The sequence below is a fragment of the Notamacropus eugenii genome, chromosome 2, assembly GCF_028372415.1.
Source record: "Notamacropus eugenii isolate mMacEug1 chromosome 2, mMacEug1.pri_v2, whole genome shotgun sequence".
Classification (NCBI taxonomy): domain Eukaryota; kingdom Metazoa; phylum Chordata; class Mammalia; order Diprotodontia; family Macropodidae; genus Notamacropus; species Notamacropus eugenii.
The window spans coordinates 365,828,291-365,840,981 of record NC_092873.1 but is presented as its reverse complement, the minus strand read 5'-3'; the positions used below and the strand labels follow the sequence as shown (position 1 = coordinate 365,840,981).

At 36.7% G+C, this 12,691-nt stretch overlaps 1 pseudogene; it reads left to right on the top strand.

Annotated features, from left to right (window-relative positions):
• The first annotated feature begins 266 nt into the window (after positions 1 to 266).
• On the top strand, positions 267 to 1,448 carry LOC140524037 (PCI domain-containing protein 2 pseudogene; annotated as a pseudogene).
• Positions 1,449 to 12,691: the final 11,243 nt, after the last annotated feature.

The following is a 12,691-nucleotide window of genomic DNA, read 5'->3' as shown; positions in this document are numbered from 1 at the left end:
TCTCTGTCTCTCTCTCCTCACAAGTGTTTTCCTTCTGATATCACCTCCCCCATCCATCCTCTCTTCTATCAGTCTTTTCCCCTGTCTTATCTCCTTCCCTTCCTACTTTCCTATACCTTAAGATATATTTCTATACTCAAATGAGGGTATTTGTCTACTAACCAGTGATTTGGGCTGCAGATGTTTCCCTCTCTCTATTCCTTGCCCACTTCCCTTCCTCATTTGGGCCTAGAAATCTTTCCTGTGTCCCCTGAGACATCTCCTTTATGGCACACATCACCATTAACCAATATTTGCCTTAAGTGTATGAAGCAATTGATATCAGAGATGGGTTATCTTGTGCAGAGTTGGCATCTTTTAAGCATCCTCATGTTGTTAATCCCCACCTTCAGCTACCCTCTCCAGAAGGTAAGTGCCAACAACTTTCAGAACTTCCAAATGATGAAATGTTTGCGGCTCTTTTAAGGTGTACCTGTGCAGTGGGAAGCCATGATTTCACTGAAACATACAAATGCCAGACTCTGATAGTTTAATCTCTCATGCAAGCATTTTAAGCCCGCAAAGAAGAAGACGAGCTTTGTTCATTATTCACTGTATAGCATTTGACCTTCAAAGTTTAGCAAATACTGCTGACCAACATTTGGTGAAAAAAGGAAGTAAAGTTGGGGATATGTTGGAAAAAGCAGCTCAGTTGCTGATGAGCTGTTTCCAAGACTGTGTTAGAGATACTAGTGCTGGTGAAGATGGGGGGGAATGCTTTCTGGTCAATGAAATACTTGAAATTTATTTTAAGATCAATACATTTCATTTTTGTAAGCTTTTAATTAAAGCAATCGATAACTCAAATCTAAATGATGAGTACAGCACAGCACAGAGAGTTACATACAAGTGCTAAGTTGGTTTCAAGGAGATATTTGACAGTAATTTTAAACAAACTAAAGAATATCTATCATTTACCTTTGAGCCTTGTCACTATACAAATCAGAAAAATGAAAGAGTGATACTGATATATCTACTGCCAGTAAAAATGCTGTTGGATCATATGCCAACAGTTGAACCTTTGAAAAAGTATAATCTTCTGCAATGTGTGGGAGTAACCAAAGTTTTGAATGAAGAAAATCTGCTCTTGAATGGAGCTCTGACAAAACATGAAACCCTCTTTATTCTCTGTGGTATTTTCCTTATTCTTGAGAGGCTGGAGATCATCACCTATAGAAATCTCTTTAAGAAAGTATATTTATTACTCAAAATACACCAGCTTTCTCTTGAAGCTTTTATAGTTACCTTAAAATTCATGCAAATTGAAGATATTGCTATTGATGAAGTTCAGTGCATTTTAGTCAATCTCATATATATGGGTCACATTAAAGGATATGTACCTCATCAGCATCAAGCTGGTGATTAGCAAGAGAGTGATTAGCAAGCAAAAGCCCTTTCCTCCGCTTTGAACTCTGTGTTGATTCTGCAACTTTAAATATAGATTCTATAACACTAAGTCTAAATAATTTTTGTAGAAGATTAAACTTTTAAAACTTTAAAAATAAATTTCATACAGTTGAAATTCAAAAGTAATCCTGTTATGTTTGGAACTGGAATCTTGGGAACTTCTCATGGCTCCTTTACCAGGGACATAGAAGCTCTGAACTTGACAGAGTATCTAGAGGACATGAATAGTTCCTTTATAAAATATAGCTTCTGTTAACCAGTATGATTTGAAGTTTCTGTATGGGAAAAAGGAAAACATTCCTAGTTTCCCATGAAGCTTTTATAAAACTGCTGAGAAGATGGTGTTTTGAATATTTTTTAAGGCAGCTACACATTTTACTTTTCATAGTGTTATTCATAAAATGACCCTTTTTCATAACTGTTTTGGAAAAAACCACAACAAACATTCAGGATGTATGAAAATGGTACATTCTCCATTATCTTTGAGAATATTAAGGTTTCAGTATTCCATTGTTTGGATATTGTTTTGTCCTTATCAGCTTGGGAACCTTAGATTCCTTTAAGAGGCAAATTACATTTGATATTGATTGCAAAAAAAAATGAAGGTGTATGTTATTCCCTCTTTGGATCAATTGCAATGATATTAAGGTTCAAGTGATACTCCCCCCCCCATCTTTTCCTCCATGGTAATAGGTCTTTTGTGCCTCTTCATGTGGGATAATTTATCCCATGCTACCTCTCCTCTCCTTCTTTTCCCAGTACAATACTCTCTCACACCCCTAATTTTGTTTGTTTTTTGGATATCATTACATCAAAACTAATTTAGACCCATGCCCTCTGTTTATGTATACTTGTAATTGCCCTTAACTGTGATAAATTCTTAAGTGTTTCAACCATCAGATTCCTGTATAAGGATCAAAACAACTTAATATTATTGGATACCATATCTTTTCTTGTTCCTATTCACATTTTATTCTTCTCCTGAGTCTTGTATTTGAAAATCTGATTTTCTATTCAGCTGTGGTCTTTTCATCAGGAATGCTCAAAAGTGTTCCATTTTAATGGATTCTCTGCACCCCCTCCCCCCGCAAAGGATTATGTTCAGCTTCAATGGTTAGGTGATTCTTGATGGTTATAATCTAAGCTGTTTTGCCTTCTGGAATATCATATTTCAAGCTAAATCCTGTATAATTCTGACTGTGACTCCATATCATTTGAATTATTTCTTTTTGGTTGCTTTTGCAATATTTTCACCTTGACCTGGGAGCTCTGAAATTTGGCTATAACATGCCTGGGAGTTTTCATTTTAGGATCGCTTTCAGGAGATGATCAGTAAATTCTTTCAATTTTACCCTCTGGTTCTAAGACATAAGGACAGTTTTCCTTTATAATTTCTTGAAATAAATATTATGTCCAGAGTCTTTTTTTGATCCTGACTTTCAGGTGATCCAATAATTCTTAAATGATCTCTCCTGGATCTGTTTTCTAGTTCAATTGCTTTTCCACTGAGATATTTTACATTTTCTTCATTTTTTCACTATTTTTATTTTCATTTATTGTTTCTTGATGTTTTCTGGAGTCATTAACTTCTTTCAGTTTCAATTTTACCCTCTAGTTTTATGATATAATGGCAGTTTTCATTCATAATATCTTGAAATGAAAATCTAATTTTCACTTGCCCAATTCTGTTTTTCAAAGAAGTATATTTTTCATTGAGCCTTATAATATTTCAATATAATTTTAAATTTTATTTTGCTATATGTATATTAAAAAAAATTATACTGAGAAGGTCCATAGGCTTCACTAGTCTGCCCAAGGATTCATGCAACAAAAACAAGAAAGGTTAAAATATCTTTTATTTGACCAACCAGAAGACAAATTGGTTAATTAAACAGAATGGAAAAAGATGAGAAGGTAGTTTCTTTTTATTTATATAGGGATACATTCTCCCACAGATTCCCACAGAAAACCAGACAACTTCCTTATCACTAATCCAATTCCAATTCTCTCCTATTGACCCTTTGGACCTTGGGAGAGGAACCTAGGCAATTTACAGGGAATTGCAGACTCACAAATAGTATCAAATGACCCTTCTGTTTTCCCAACACAGTGAGAGGATATAGTTCTCAGTGACTCAAAAAAAAATTCTGACTCCAGCTTTTGGAGTGTGCTAGGAATCTTAGCACCAGAATTTGGAAGCATTAAAGACAGCAATGTAGTTTTTCTGAGCAATAACAAATAAAGGGAAAAAAGGAAGCAGATAAACCAAAACACTGATTTCCAGTTCTATCTGTGACCATACTGGCAAGGTCCATAATACAGTTAAATGGAATGCATCCCAAAGGGGAAACCAACATCAGATTTCAATACCCAGTTATTGTTTTTTGCTTCTGTACCATCCCCTCTCCCTACTTCCTGCGTGGTACTTTCAGTAAAGCTTAGGTAAGGCAGTCAAAATAGTCTTCCTACTTCTTTTCTGAGCTTTTTTTTCCATGAGTGGAAAATCCCTGAGTGTTGGAGGTTTTGTTTCTAAAACCTCCAACACTCAGGGATTTTCCACTCATGGCTCCTCTAGTACCCTGGGATCCTCTCCCAATGAGTGCAGATTTATGGGCCCCAAATTGTTATAGGGGATGTAGTCTAGAAAAATAAAGCAAGCAAAATTAAAAGAAAAAAAAAACTCAAGACACAAGGTCTTTGCCTCATGAGTCCTGCTCTATATACCTGCTTTTTGTTTTTTTTTGTTTTTCTCCTCCATCACTGTTTGCTTTCCTCTGTTCATCATTTATACTTGACATCCCATTCTTCTTTATGGGTATGAACCACCCAGAATAGCAGTTCCTCTTATAACTTCCTGAATTGTTTGAAAAATAAAATTATAAGGCATCTGATATGGCACATAGAGTACCTGGAAAACTATGGACTGAGATTTGCAGCACTGTACTGGAGGCAGCAACAAAGAATATTCCAAAGAAAGAGAAGAACAAGAAAGCAAAATTACTGTTTGATGAGGCTCTACAAATAGCTGAGGAAAAAAAGGAGAAATTGAAAGATAAGTTCAACTGAATGCAGAATTCCAGAGAATAGGAAATTTTTCTTATATAATTAATGTAAAGAAATAGGACAACAGAATGGGAAAGACAAGAGATCTCAAGAAAATTAGAGACACCAAAGAAACATTTCCTGCAAAAATGGGCGTACTTGAAGATAAATATGGTAGGGACTTTACAGAAATAGAAGAAACTAAAAAGTGGTGGCAATAATACACAGAACTATACAAGGAAAATCTTAACATCACCAATAACCATAATGGTGTGGTTACTGATCTAAAGCCAGACAACCTGGAGAATGAAATCTGGTAACCCTTAGAAAGCATTACTAACCTTAAGGCTAGTGGAAATGATAGAATTCCAGTTGAGCTATTTAAAATCCTGAAAAACAAATGGTGCTGCTTAAGTTCTGCACTCAATATGAAAGCAAATTTGAAAAACTCAGCAGTAGCCACTGGATAGAAAAGATCAGTTTATGTCTCAGCCCTAAAGAAGGGCAATACCAAGCAATGTTTAAATTACCAAACAATTGCTCTTATTTAATACATCAGCAATATTATGATTTTAAGCTTTTATGGTTGCCAAGAGAAATATCAGCAATCTCAGATATACAGGCAATACCACTCTGATGGCAAGAAATGAAGAAAAATAAGGAAGTCTTTTGATAGGGATCAAATAAGAGTGTAGAAACTGATTTAAAGCTTAACATAAAACAAAAAAACAAAAAATCTAAAAAAAACAAAACAACCTAAAACCTAAGATCTTGGCAATGGGTCCATCACTTCCTGGCAAATAGAGGGAAAAGAAATGAAAGCACTGTCAGATTTTATATTCTTGGGCTTAACAATCATTGTAGACAGCAACCTCAGCCATGAAATTAAAAGATGCTTTCTCCTTGGAAGAAAAGCAATGGTAAATCTGGACAGCATATTAAAAAGCAGAGACATCACCTGGCTAACAAAGGTCCATACAGTCAAAGCTATTATCTTTCCAGCATCAATGTGTGGGTTTTTACTTGGATTAGAAGGAAAACAGAGTGCTGAGAATTGATGTTCTTGAGTTATGCTGTAGAAGACTTTTGAAATTCCCTTGGACAACAAGGAGATCAAATTAGTCAATACTTACAGAAATTAATTCAAACTATTCATTGGAAGGTCAAATACTGCAGATAAAACTTAAATTCTTTGCCACATAATGAGAAGATGGAACACTTTAGAAAAATCCATGTTGTTGGAAAGATTGAAGACAAAAGTAAAAGGAAATGGCAGAGGATGAGACGGATAGTGTCATGGAAGTAATGATCATGAGTTTGGACAGATTTCAAGAGACTATGAAAGATAGATGAGTCTGACATGCTATGAACCATATGGTCCACTATGAACCACAGCATGCCAGACTCATCTATCTTTCATTGTCTCTTGAAATCTGTCCAAACTCATAATCATTACTTCCTATATCACTACTTACTATATATATCTTATTTGACCCCAATAGCAACCCTGAGAAGTAAGTTCTATTTAACCCCCATTTTATAGTTGAGGAAACTGAGGCAAACAGGTTAAGCGACTTGCCCAAGTTCACATAGCTAGCAGATGTGGGAAGCTGGATTTGAGCTTAACTCTTCTTGAATCCAGGTCTACTGCTCTGTGTGAGGATGTACATAAACATAGTGGATGACAACCACGACCTAAATGATCTTGACAGGCTAGAACACACTGAAATGATGTGATGGAATTCAATAGAGGTAAATGAAAATTGTTGCACTTAGGTGTAAAAAATCAGTGTCACAAGTATAACATCCTACAGAATATTTTATTTGGAAAACATTCTGGGGTTTTTAATTGGATTGCAAGTTTACTAGGAGTCAGATGTTGTTAAGTTTTAGAGCATCATTCTTTAAAGACATTGTTAAGCTGAAACATCCAGGGGAGCACAACGTTCACTGTGAGTCCTTTGCATATGACAGTTGGTCGAAGACAACGAAGAAGAGAAGACTTGGGGGAAAGTGATTGATATTTTCAAGTATTTGAAGGGATGTCATGTGCAAGAGGATTTGATTTATTCTATGTAGCCATAGAAGGCAGAGTGAGGAGTAGTAGCTTCAAACCCTAGTTTAACCACATGCTACATCTGTTAACTTATGCAAATCACTTAAATAACTCAACATCTATGGGCCTCAGTTCCTCATCTGTAAATGGAGTTGTACTACAGTGCATATGAGGTTCCTTTTCTCTCTAAATCTAATTTATATTTATCTCTAATCTACATTGTAAAGAGGCTACTTTAAACTTAATAAGGTCAGGAAAAAACTTATAATTAGAACTCATTAAAAGTGGAATGGGACACCTCTGGAGGTGGTATTTTCCTCCTCTTCTGACCTCTTAAGCAATGGCCTGGTGACCATTTGCCTGATAATGTTATAGCAGAAATTCCTTTGTTATGTAGTTGCTGAGGTCCCTTCTTACTTTTAAATTTTGTGATATGTACAGATAATTGAAGTCATCTACCTCTACTACAGCAGGCAGCTAGATGGTTCAATGGATAGAGAATGGGACCTGAAGTCAAGAAGCCCTGAGCTTAAATGTGGCCTCATAAACTTACTATGTGACCCTGGGCAAGTCACTTAACCTCTGTCATAATCTACAGGTGAAGGAAATGGCAAACCACTCCGATATCTTCGCCCAGAAAACCCTATGGCAGTATTGGTGTTCCATGGTCCATGGGGTCATGAACAGTTGGACACAACTGAGCAGCACAGCACCATCAACCACTATTTTTATCATGACTTCATAATGCACTGATCATCTGTTTTCTTAACTCTTTGTCTATTTCATGCTTCTGTCCAGATGATTTGTAGTACATACTCTCATGACAATATTACCTATATTAGAAAACATATATAGGATATTAAAGCTGGCAGTCAGAGAGAAAGGACCCTATAGTCCTTAGGGTTCAAAGACAAAGCAAATGATAACTCATCTTCTTTAATGTTATTTCCACTGATTAAACCAACTGTATCCATTTCTCATGTTGAATCATTTAATGGTGTCAAGGCGTTCATGGTGTAAGCTTTCTTTTTTGTGTCTTCAGTAGCTATAGCTACTGAGGAGACAAGGACTTAGCCCACCTTAGGAAACTGTTACCATGTTGCAAATGAACAAGGATTGCTTCCTTTGATGGCTATAGGGACTAGACTAGAAGCAGAGCTGGTTGTCTGGGGAGCAGGGGAATGTCTATCATTGCCACTTGTCTTGGGCTCAGTGACCCATGTTGTTTGTCTTATAAACCCTAAGGGAGGTAGTAGCTGAGGTAGTAGTAGTGGTTTAACTCACTTGGCACTTGCTGAACCATGTCTCTTAGGTTACCTTGCTGCTTTAGCTGGGCTCATTTCTGTCCCTGTTGGAGGATATGGGTAATGGATAGTTGGTGGAGGTCTCTTTATGGGCTTTTTCTCCACTAGACAGTTGCAGGAGATAGTCTCGAAACAAGGCCAGTAGTCTGGAGGATAACACTATTCCCAGGGCTCTCGAGTGGTTCCTATCTGTATTCAAGGGGAAGTGTTGATTTCATTTACCTTATACATGCTATCTCCTGCCTTTCATTATTAGATCATTAGGAACTTTGTCTTGTTTATTAGGATTTCTACATTTGCATATAGATATTTAAGGTCATGAATTTTAATGGTGCTTCCTTTCTTTGATTTTATCACTATTAAATTATGGTACATCTCTAATGTTCTCCTTCCATTATAGCTACTGTTCTTTATGGTACCCAGCTTTGAAGATACTGTATGTATAGGCATAATCAGTTCAAGAACTGATTGACATCTTGGGTTCACAGAGACAAGTGTTCACCTCTCCAATCTGAAAAGCTCTATGATACTATCAGAATCTTTGAGCCAGAAGGGGTAGTTGAGTCATGCTGTGGCGCTCTTAAATAGAACACACATTCTAACAAAGATAGACTGAGTACAAGTGCTGGAGAACTCAATAGCTGAGCAGTTGCAGCACCAATGAGCCTAGTCCCTGGCCCTGCTGAAGTCTTAATGAGCTGAAACAAAAAGAATAATATTGCACAGAGGCAACAGTAGAAAGGAAAAAGGAAAAGTAAGGCTAAACTACAGAACAAGGAGAGGTCAAGGAAAGCCACTAGTGCTAAAGGTAGTTTAGAGTGAAAAATCAGGTGGAAACCACAAATTATGCTCACCTCTTCAAGAACTGGGGAAAATTCCAGCAAGAAGTCTGTTCTTTCCCTAAGAGCAGACACTCCCCTTACCTGTTCTTTAACAGATGTTTCCAGTAATCTGAATTTAGTCTCAACCATAAAGTGGTCAGGAGTTAGCTAGAGATACACATAAATTTAAATTAAGGTAGAAAGCCAAACCTCTGCCTAAATGTTACCACTTTTCCTAATAGGCTACTCTGAGAGATTATGATTTTATTTGTAACGTTTATTTAATATAAACTTCATAAAGTAACAGAGAAGGGGATCATGTGGGAGAGAACGTTCATTATCATGCTTCTATGCTAAAAATAAATATAAGTGTTGTTGTAGGTGGTTGCCAAATCTCCAGAGATAAGATGGGGGAAGAGGTAGAGAAAGCAAGTTGGCGATTATTTACTACAATCACTGAATCCTCCTTAGTGACAATCACATTCAGAATCCACTCAAGTTATATAGGTAGGTTTTATTTTTCCTTCTCCTATTTCAATTTTTTACTTTAAAGTTTTGCCAGATGGCATGTTAGAATAAGAAAGGTAATAGTTTAAGCTGTGATCAGTAATCTTTTGTTAACTTGAAATCATTCCTTGTAGGCCAACAAATATTTATTGTTTCTGTTCTATACAGAGCACTGTGATAGACAATGATGGAGAAAACAGTTTAGACAAGTCACTTGCCCTGTTGGAATATACAATTTAGTTGGGGGAATAAGACACAACACAATTCACTAAAATATGCAACATAACATAAGTACATTAAAGAGTTATAGGATAAAATGAAGTATATGGTCTGAGGGAGCTGCTAATTATTGACTGGGGTTATCAGGAAAGGTTTCAGTGGAAGAGGCGGGATTGTATTAGATGTTTAAGAGTGAATAGGAGGAACTTTGGAGTTTGAATGCAAAGGGAAGCATACTATTTGTTCTCTTTTGTTTGTTGTTTTGTTTCTTCTCTCAGTTCCTCCCGTTTGTTCTAGTTCTTCTTTACATCATGACTAGTGTGAAAATATGTTTAATATGAATGTATATGTGAAGCCTAAATCAGATTGCATGCTGTCTTGGGGAAGAGGGAGAAAATTTAAAATTCAAAATTTTGTGGAAGTAAATACTGAAAACTGAAACTAAATTAATTAAAAAAAGGATTGAATAGGGAGCAGTTAGGTGGCCCACTGGATAGAGCACAGGTCCTGAACTCAGGAGGACCTGAATTCAAATGTGGCCTCAGACACTTGACACTTACTAGCTATGTGACCCTGGGCAAATCACTCAACCCCAATTGCTTTAAAAAACCAAAACCAAAACAAAACATAGCGAATAGGGAGTCTTCAGATTATGTTGAGGGGGTATGGTTGAATTGAGTTCAAAATCTTCCTGAGAGTAGTTTTTAGGTTTTTTTAATTTCTAGGGGCAGACATAACTTAAATAATTTAGTGATGGAGTAGAGAAAGGTGACCTTGAAATGGGAAAGGGACCCAGAAAAAGGAAGCTAGGGACATTGGAGAAAAACATGGAATTTCAGAATTTCCTCTTGAGCTAGCTCTTTGAGTACTAGCATACTATCACATCATGTTCTGGTTCTATTTTCTAACAAGAATACAATACTCCAGGAAATGCATTTTGGAGACTAGTGCTAAACTCCTTTGTTGAAGCTAAGTCATCTGAGGAAGATAGACAGGGAAAGGTTATGGAAAAATTTGATTTTGAACCTGCTGTCAAGATATCACAGACACAATGTGAGCTATAATGGCCAAGAAATATCATGTCTTATTGGTCAAAAACTAATTATTTTCTGGTATCACACTGTCCCTGATCATTTTTTTCTCATCTCTCCTGCAGTTATATCTTTGCTCTAGGATAATTATCTTCTACCCCAGTTCTTTCAGAACTACTTCACTGAATCTCTTTCCAGGACAGGAAAATTATATTTCTCTTACGAATTCACTATTTTCAATCTATACCGGAAGACGTTGGCAAAAATGTGCAAATTTTGTTAAATGTCAAATAGATGATTGTCTCATCTTTAACAAGTGTCTAAATGTTTAGACCCACCAACATTCATTTTTAAAACTCTCTATCATATTCTGCTTTGCAGGGGCTCATTCCATTTTTCAACGATCACAAGGACTATTTCACCTAAGGCAAAAAAAAGTGAGAATGGGTAGAGTGGGTGGTGAGAGGTTATATAGCACAGGAAAGCATCTTGAAGTTGTGGGGGAAGATGGACTGGCAGTATCTTGAGAGGCCCTCAGATGGAGCCTCCTGGAGGTAACCAACCATCAGGATGGTGGAAGATGACAAAGGATGTCAGACAACATGGGGAAGAAGCCTGATCCCACGCTACTACCTCCAGCTCCAGTGTCAAAATCCTAGGACAAATCCAGTTCATCCAATGCTCACTACAGGTATGTCTCTTTGGACTTAGTTTTAAACAAAGGCAATATTGTGTGCTGCTAGCACCTCTCATAATAGAGATCCTATGAGGGATCATTCATTTATTTAGGGAATTCATGTACTGCTGAGGAAAGATGATGTCTGTTTAGTTTTTGGATTTTTTTTTTTTGCCTTAGTAAGTCAATAAATTCCTTATTTATTCCAATACAAAAGCATTTCTTGTGCCTACATTTAAAGTGATTTAGGGAAGTAGTCAATTTGATAATTTTACAGGGAAGTCAGCTCTTGGAGGCATCTAAAGGTTATCTTCCAATGAAATGTGAGTATGTCCACTGGCACCTTATAATAGTATATTGGCTAACTCAATCTCAAGGGGTCTGACTGTCATCTGAAAAGTGATCTCTCCCTGTGTTATACAAAAAGGAATTCTTCCTTTTCCCTTTTTCTGCCCTTTAGAACTCCATCTTCACCATTTTCCTTTTGCTTTCTCCTGGAGGGCAGCAAAAAAAGTGAGATTGAGGGATTTATCTTTCTTTATACACCTCCTTAGAAAAACTAACAAAGGACAGCAATTTTTTTGCCTTTCTTTGCATCACCAGAGCTCATCAGAATTTTTGACACATGATAAGTGGAAAATAAATTCTTGTTGACTGATCATTTGATTGATTGGTATAATCATCCAATAAAGGTATACCTTATGCATGTATTTGACCTGAGAAAAAATTTCTATGCATCCACAGTTTCTTCCTCCCAAGTGCATGGTCAATTGCATATGATGGCTCAAGTAACCTTAGAAGGAACTTCCTGAATCTCAAGTTCCTTGTCATATGTTGCTTTTCTGTTTCCCTTTCTGACACAAGTTCAAGGCAAGAGATCTGAGTGAGAAGACACTGAGAGATTTTCTTAGCGGAAATATACATAAGAAGCAGATACATATGTCCACTCATTCTGAAAGCAGAGTCCCAGCTTTGATAGTTCCTTGGTGGTCAATCCCAAATTTAAGATTCCTGAACTTGAAGTTTTGCACAATGGACATTTTTGAGAGATAAAAAGATTTGTTAATTCTCCATCATCCTTGAATGGACATCTTCTATTAGTAGAGTAAAGACAGTGAGTGACTCAGACAGGGCAGGTCTATAGGGAAGGGGATTTAGTCTTCTAAAATCAGATCCAGCACATGTAAGCCTGGATCTTGGGCTGGGGTAGAGGAAAAAGGGCTCTGGTCTATGATTTTAGGCAAATATACTTTAAAAAATAAATTTCTGAGATAGTTTTGTCTTTCAAAAAACTCTAAACCACAGAGTACAGGTTTTAGAGGGTATGTGTATGAATGTGTGCCTGTGAAATAGAAGCTTACTAGAATGTTAAAGGCCACTAGATGGTGCTTGGAGTCAGGAAGACCTGAGTTCAAATATAACCTCAGATCCTTATCTGTGTGATGCTGGGCAAGTCTCTAAGTCCTATTTGCTTCAGTTTCCTCATCTGTAAAATGATCTGGAGAAGAAAATGGCAAACCACTCTAGTATCTGCCGAGAAAATGAGGTCACAAAAAGTCAGACATGACTGAAACAGCTGAACAGTTTCA